General features: G+C 40.9%; 1 pseudogene across 1 annotated transcript; it reads right to left on the bottom strand.

The window, feature by feature from the left end:
• Nucleotides 1-244: 244 nt before the first annotated feature.
• LOC308248929 (small ribosomal subunit protein eS10-like) lies at nt 245-729 on the bottom strand (annotated as a pseudogene). The gene has a single exon. The product of its transcript is annotated as a small ribosomal subunit protein eS10-like (transcript).
• Nucleotides 730-7,669: the final 6,940 nt, after the last annotated feature.

The following is a 7,669-nucleotide window of genomic DNA, read 5'->3' as shown; positions in this document are numbered from 1 at the left end:
TTGTTCCTTTCTGCCTGATTCAAGAAACAATCAGTTTCACTAACAATAAATGGAAAATCTAGTTGGAAGTGAAATTATAAGACAGTAGGTTACAAACAAACAATGAAATTGTTTTAGGTTCAAACATGTGATTTGCATTTGATGCCATAGTAGTTTTGGAAGGGATGATCCAGTTCATAGGATCTTTTTTTTTTTTTTTTTTCTGATCACGAGTTTATTCAACACAAAACAAATCCCTCCAACTTTACTGAGGTAGTTGACTATGTCCACGACCAAATCTGCCTCAAACTGGAATTCAGTTGCTGACTTAGCCCTGGCTCAGCTTTCTTGTCAGCACCAGGGTGCACAGCACCCTGTCTATAGGTGCCTCTGTTGACTTCCCATAGGGTGAGTCTTACAGATCCATTGTCCATCAGACCTTTGGGCCTTGGCCTGCCAGTCTCAGGCGCAGAGTGGCAGGCACGATCTCAGGGGGCAGGTGGAGGTAATTGTGGAGATACTGGACGCCCTTGTTGGTAAGATACCAGTAGAAATGTTTCCAAGTAAACTGTTCCTTCATGTAGCCTCATGATTTAAGAGACTGCATGCCTTTATGATGTGAAGATGAGGCAGGTTCTTATCTGCCAGCTTGGAGTGTTTAGGCATGTGCACATCCTTCTTGGCCACCATCACTCCCTCCTTAAAAAGAAGTTTGTAAATGGAAATCTGGTTCTTCTTGGGCATCAACATCATGACGGCTACTGTGTCTGTGACTGGAGCTATAAAGGAAGGGCCAGTTCATAGCATCTTAACTTCAGAATCTTATGTAGGAACCCATGGACCACTCCAAACCTGTTTTCATATGTTATGTTTGTTATGTTCTCTCTTCTCTCTCCCTCTCCCTCTCCCTCTCCCTCTCCCTCTCCCTCTCCCTCTCCCTCTCCCCCTCCCTCTCCCTCTCCCTCTCCCCCTCCTTCTTTTTCTCCCTCTCCCTCTCCTTCTCTCTCTCCCTCTCCCTCTCCCTCTCCCTCTCCTTCTCCTTCTCCTTCTCCTTCTCCTTCTCCTTCTCCTTCTCCTTCTCCTTCTCCTTCTCCTTCTCCTTCTCCTTCTCCTTCTCCTTCTCCTTCTCCTTCTCCTTCTCCTTCTCCTTCTTCTTCTTCTCTCTCTCTCTCTCTCTCTCTCTCTCTCTCTCTCTCTCTCTCTCACTCACACACACACACACACACACACACACACACACACACACGCATGGGAAAGGAATCACAGCTTTATCAAATTCTTTTTAGGATCCATATAGCAAGAAGGTTGAAAACCAAACTCATCTTAACACAAATGAGTAAATTGAGGTTGATAGATGTTAGGATACCTCATGCAATCATTTGTGGAAAATGTAGAAAAAGAGCCCATTGTCTCCCAGCCTGAAGCTCCCATCTCCTACCGCAAACATTTACAAAACTGTGGACCTGACATGAGTATGTTCCATAAAGTACTGCAGACAAAGATCAATGCCTAAGAAAGAAAACATTGTCCTATCACTCCACATTGCAGTCTGATACCTCCAATAGTTGACAGGATGAAAAAGTGCCACTTTAGCCCATATATATTAAGGCAAATATTTACAATCTAACTAGCACTTATTTATTTATACTTTAAAAGAAATGAGTCCTTCAAGTACTCTGGTGGTATTATATTTCAATGGAATGTAAAAGCGACCCCCTTTCCTCCTCCCTCTATTCCCCATTGCTCCCAACCCTGCTGCATGATTTGCCACATCAGCCAGCAGCAAAAATACAATCCAATCACTACTTAGAACCCTGGGCAGCTATTTGGAATGTAATTGCCCAGCACCCCACAGAGAATGCATTCTCCAAACCAGTGGCAAAGCTTTCCATTGAGACCAGGCAGAGAACTCTGAAGGCTGTTAAAACAATGAACTTTATTTTTTTGAGTGAAAATAGAAACCACTCCCAAATAAGGACTCAAATCTCAGCTCTATTTTCACATTAGCTCTGGACTAGATCTACATTTCTCAGCCCAGTTTATACAACTGTAGAATTTTGAGTAAGACCCAGTGCAGTCCTTCTAATTCATTGAGAATCTTACTGACATATGACTGGAGTTTCTAATTCCCATTGAATCCTAGATACGCAACTCTTCCATGCAGCCTACAACCCTACATTTGGTTTTCCTAAAGCCACTGTTTGTAAGCCTCAAAACAGCAAAGGAAACAGAGAGAACATGTTTCTCTTTTCTTCTTTTTTTAATTCTTTATTGTTTAAAGTATTACATATAGTATTACATATGTCTCCTTTTTCGCCCATTGACCTCTCCCCAGCCACCCCCACCCCCAGCACATGCCCTCAGCCCCCTAGTGTCTGTGTCCATTGGTTATGCTTATATGCATGCATACAAGTCCTCTGGTTGATCTCTTATCCTTCCTCCGCCCCCAACCCCTGCTTCCCTCTGAAGTTTGATGGTCTGTTCGATGCTTCTCTGTTTCTGGCTCTATTTTTGTTCATCAGTTTATGTTGTTCATTATATTCCACAAATGAGTGAAATCATGTGATATTTATCTTTCTCTGACTTGCTTATTTTGCTTAGCATAATGCTCTCCATGTCCATCCATGCTGTTGCAAATGGTAAGAGTTCTTTCTTTTTACAGATGTGTAGTATTCCATTGTGTAGATGTACCACAGTTTTTTTTAATCCACTCACCTGCTGATGGGCACTTAGGCTGTTTCCAAATCTTAGCTATGGTAAATTGTGCTGCTATGAACATAGGGGTGCATATATCCTTTCTGATTGGTGTTTCTGATTTCTTGGGATATATTTCTAGAAGTGGGATCACTGGGTCAAATGGGAATTACATTTTTAGGTTTGTTTGGGGGTTTTTTTGTGGAAAATCCATATTGTTTTCCACAGTGGCTGCACCAGTCTGCATTCACACTAGCAGTGCACGGGATTCATTTTTCTCCACATCCTCACCAGCACTTGTTGTTCATCGATTTGAGCTCTTCTGACAGGGTGAGATGATATCTCATTGTTGTTTTGATTTGCATCTCTTGGATGATTAGTAACTTTGAGAAAGTTTTCATATATCTCTTGGCCTTCTGTATGTTCACTTTCAAAAAATGTCTATTTGAGTTCTTTGCCCATTTTTCGATTGGATTGTTTATCTTCCTTTTGTTAAGATGTATGAGTTTCCTGTATATTTTGGAGATTAGGCCGTTATAAGATATAGCATTGGCAAATATGTTCTCCCATGCAGTGCACTTTCTTGTTTTGTTGATGGTTTCTTTTGCTGTGCAGAAACTTTTCTGGTTCCACCACCTCCACCATTACTATCTTGTGCTGGCCCAAAGGATTAAAATAAGAGATCAGTCAACAACATTGGCCAGAGACTAACAATTCCATTCATCTTGAGGGGCTGTGCTCCAACTAATCCTTTCCAATACAACTTCATGAGTTTTACATATCTACAGGTTGACTTCCACTTGAATATATTGGAGTAGGATAAAGTGCCATCTACACTTGCTTCTAGGATTGCCAAATACCTATGCTTCTTGCCTCAGTGCTGCAAGTTGACAAGAGGATGTTCTGTGTGTTTGTATTTTAAGTGAAAAGGAAATATATGTGCTATTTGCTGCCATGACAGTAAGGGAGCTTTGATGACATAAATGTCTCCAGAAAGATGAGTAAATTGGCCCTTTCAGAGAGCAGGGCTGCCAAGAAACTGAGGGAGTGGGGGTGGTGTCAGCTTCAGGGAAACACCGTCTGGCCTATAAATTAGGCAAATCACTTTCCTTAAAACTTTACTTTAGAAATTGATTTTTATATTAAGATGGACAGATAGACAGGACATTCAATTAACATGCCTCACCTTTATCTCCTTCGGTGCAAATTAACCCTCTATTTAAAAGCTCTGGTTGCCACTGAAAATGAATTAAAAAATTATTTGAAAGTTTTTAATACCTGATTAGAATCAGATCATTGTGTTCTTTCTACTGTAAGCATCAAAGTACTTAAGATTGTTTTGGGGGAGATGGGAGTGGGGAGAAGATTTATTTGTTGGAGAAAAAGTATGTCATTTTCAAAATAACAGGAAAATCTTTATACTGTTGAGCACCAAAATTTCATTTCACATTCACAAGACCAAAACCAAACTCAGGATCTTCTATCCACATATCAGTTTTCTTGTTATCCTGATAACTTAATTAGCACCCAACAGTTTAGAAATCAGTCATTCATTCACAAATATTTATTGAGCACCTACAAAGTGCCACACAGTAATAGAAAATAAGCAGACTAAGTCTTCCTCATTGAGCTGACATAAGAGATAGACATTAAGCAAATGAATATGGGCTATATTTTCATATATACATTGCTATAAAGATATATAAAGCAGGGTAATGGGATAGACAGCAACAGAAGCTTTCATTAACATGGATGAAAAGGGAGTTCCTCTCTGAAAAAGTAACTTTTGAATAGAGACCTGTATGGCTGAAACAATGATGCCACATGAACATTTGGGGCAGAGCATTCCAGACACAGAGAACAAAGAGCAAAGATAAAGGCCCTTGGATAAGTAGGCTACTTTTACAGAGACTAGTGTGGCTGGCCCACAGGAAGCTTGGATGGTAAGAAGGAGGTCAGCTAGGCAGCCAGGGGCTCAGACTTGCAGTGATTTATAGACCATGGTAAAGATGAATTTCATTTTAACTATCATTGGAAGCTATTGGAGGGTTTTGAGCAGAAGAATGACATGATCTGCTTTATATCCCTTTTAATTATCTCCCATTTATATCGCTCATCTTTGGTTCACAAATTCAGTTGATTCTCCTTCATGTACCCATTGTTTTGATTCCAAACCCATCCTAGATGATATCTGCACTTACTTATACATGCACCATCACAAGAAGACTTAGTTAGTATTCCAGTCCCCAGTTTCTCCAAGGTCCAATCAATGTAAGTGCCAAATTGATCTTCCAAAAATACCAACCAGTTCATGCTATTTTCCTGTTTTAGAATAGGAAGCAACTTAGTCCCTATTGGCCATAGGCTAAAGCTCAAATTTCTCATTCTGTAGTCAAGAATTTAACAATATGGCCTAAATATTATCAATTATTAAAGCCACAAAAAGAAAAGAAAAACCCACAAATGAACACACTAAAAACCAGCTGATCTCCATATCTACCTCTAAACATGCCTGACTCATCTTTGATCTTTGGCCAAACCCTTCCTCAAACGGGATTGGTTCTCCTTTTATGTCAGCCATTTATATCATATAATATATGATTTGTCTTTTGGACTTAATTCAAAACACACCTTCTTCTCTGAGGTTCTTCTGAATGACTTCAATTCAAAATGTCTGCAGTGCACACATCTAGCATAACCCATTTTTGCATATATTTTCATATTCTACCTTGAAATACTATGCACTTGCTTCATATAATTACATGCTGTCTTCACAATAAAACCATAAGCTCCTGTGTCTTACTACTTCCAACTTAATGGCTTACATACATTTAACATCAAGTCTATGTTCAAGAAATGTTGAGAATCATAAATGAAAGTTAGAGTTTTCCATTTCTGGTCCCTCATATGGGTAAAAAGTTCAAGACCCAGAGATGTGAAGGGCTTTGCCCAGGGTCACATAGCTATTTACTGGCAGAAACAGAACTCATGCACAGGTGCCCTGACTCTTTCAAAGACATCATGTTGACTGGATCAAAGCATAAATTCCACTATTGTCCCACTATTACCACTTTCTAACTATTATGGCTGCAAATTTTTATTATTTTTAAACAATCTTTTTTTTTTTTAAATCATACTACTGCTGTGAAGTAATCAGATGACCTTCACCAATTACAAAACATAATTATTATTCTCAGTGACAAATAAGAGAAACCAGCTCTGGATGGCTTGAGCAAAAGGAAACTCATTAGAAAAATATCAGAGGCTGGCAGAATTGATGGGAAATTTGAGAATGCATGAAAAGCACAGGCATTCCTGAGAGCTGGGCAGCAGGCTCCACAAGTTGATAACAGCACAAGTGAGTCTGAGCATCACAGCATCACCATGATGAATGAATGACCTCAACTGCTCCTTCCATCCATTGCCACAGATTCAGGATTCAAAACACCCCCCCACTCCCACCCACCTCCCTCCTCCCCCCCACCCCCCTGCCCCCGGCCACATACACACACAACCCACAGAGTGGCAGATTGGTCAAATGTAGGTACCAGGAAATGGTGAGAAGAAAAGTCTGGAACCTCCAGCCTCTATAGTATAAAGCAGGAACAAGAAACAACACTTTCACCAAGAACACGCATGAAGAGACTCAATAATCCAAAATCAGTTGTATACTATCATGTAGGGGGAATGATCAGAAGTCAACAAATCTCAAGTGTCTACTACACCAACCATCTCCACAGAGATCAGGGAAAACGTTAGTTCTTCAATTCCATTTCTGCTTAGAATGAAGGAATAGAGTAGGGACAGAGTGAGAAGATGGGAGAATGAGACAAGCCACTTGATTGAAATCGGTCAGGATCATTTCATCTATCCACTATTCCTTATTTTCACAAAGAAAAAAGAGGTTAAAATAAAAATCTTCCCAAGAAGTATGTTTTAACTGTAGCTACTATGAAGTTCTATGTTGATTTCTTAGCCCCTGAGTGCTATCAGCTCAGTTATCCTATATAATACAGTGGTAATATACAAATTGACCATCATGCCCTCATGTCACAAGATGGCTGCCCCCGCATTGTCACAAGATGGCCACCCCATGTCGTCACAAGATGGCCACCCCCACGTTGTCACAAGATGGGGGTCCCCATGTTGTCACAAGATGGCCACCCCCACATCGTCACAAGATGGCCACCACAAGATGGCCGCCCCCACATTGTCACAAGATGGCCAGCAGGGGAGGGCAGTTGGGGGCAACCAGGCCTGCAGGGGAGGGCAGTTGGGGGTGATCGGGTCAGCAGGGAGGGCAGTTGGGGGCAATGGAGCCAGCATGGGAGCAGTTAGGTGTCAATCAGGCAAGCAGGGGAGCAGTTATGGGGCTATCAGGCTGGCAGGCAGAGTGGTTAGGGGCAATCAGGCAGGCAGGCGGGCAGGTGAGCGGTTAGGAGCCACCTGTCCCAGATTGTGAGAAGGTGCAGGCTGGGCTGAAGGACACCCCCCCACACACACAAATTTTGTGTACCGGGCATCTAGTTATTAATATAATAAAAAAATACTCTTTTGCCTATATTTTACCAGGGATTTGACATACATTATCTCATTTATTCCTTGGGGGGAAAACATAAATTTAGTATTATTTTCCCACTTTAAGGCAATATAACTGAGGTTCAGAGAGTCCAAGCTGGAATTCGAACCTCAATCTATTGACTCCAAAGTTTCTGTCCTTCCCACTATGTTAGTGATAAAACAAGGGATACGTGCAAATAGAATATTTGGATGCAAGTCCTAGCTGTAGCAGTTACAGAGATGTAGCTCTGGGCAAATCATTTTAATTTCTCTGTGCCTCAGTAATCTCATCTATAAAATGGGGATAACTAAATAACACTACTCATTCTCCCTTATAAAACTGTTAGGAGGAACACATGTGAAAGGTCCTTGGAAACTGTAACTATAAACCTATAAAATGCTCTATAAATAAGTATTAGTAACTACCATTACTCCA

The sequence above is a fragment of the Plecotus auritus genome (assembly GCF_963455305.1).
Source record: "Plecotus auritus genome assembly, chromosome: 5".
Taxonomy (NCBI): Eukaryota; Metazoa; Chordata; class Mammalia; order Chiroptera; family Vespertilionidae; genus Plecotus; species Plecotus auritus.
The sequence above is the reverse complement of the archived record's forward strand: the minus strand, read 5'-3'. Positions and strand labels throughout refer to the sequence as shown.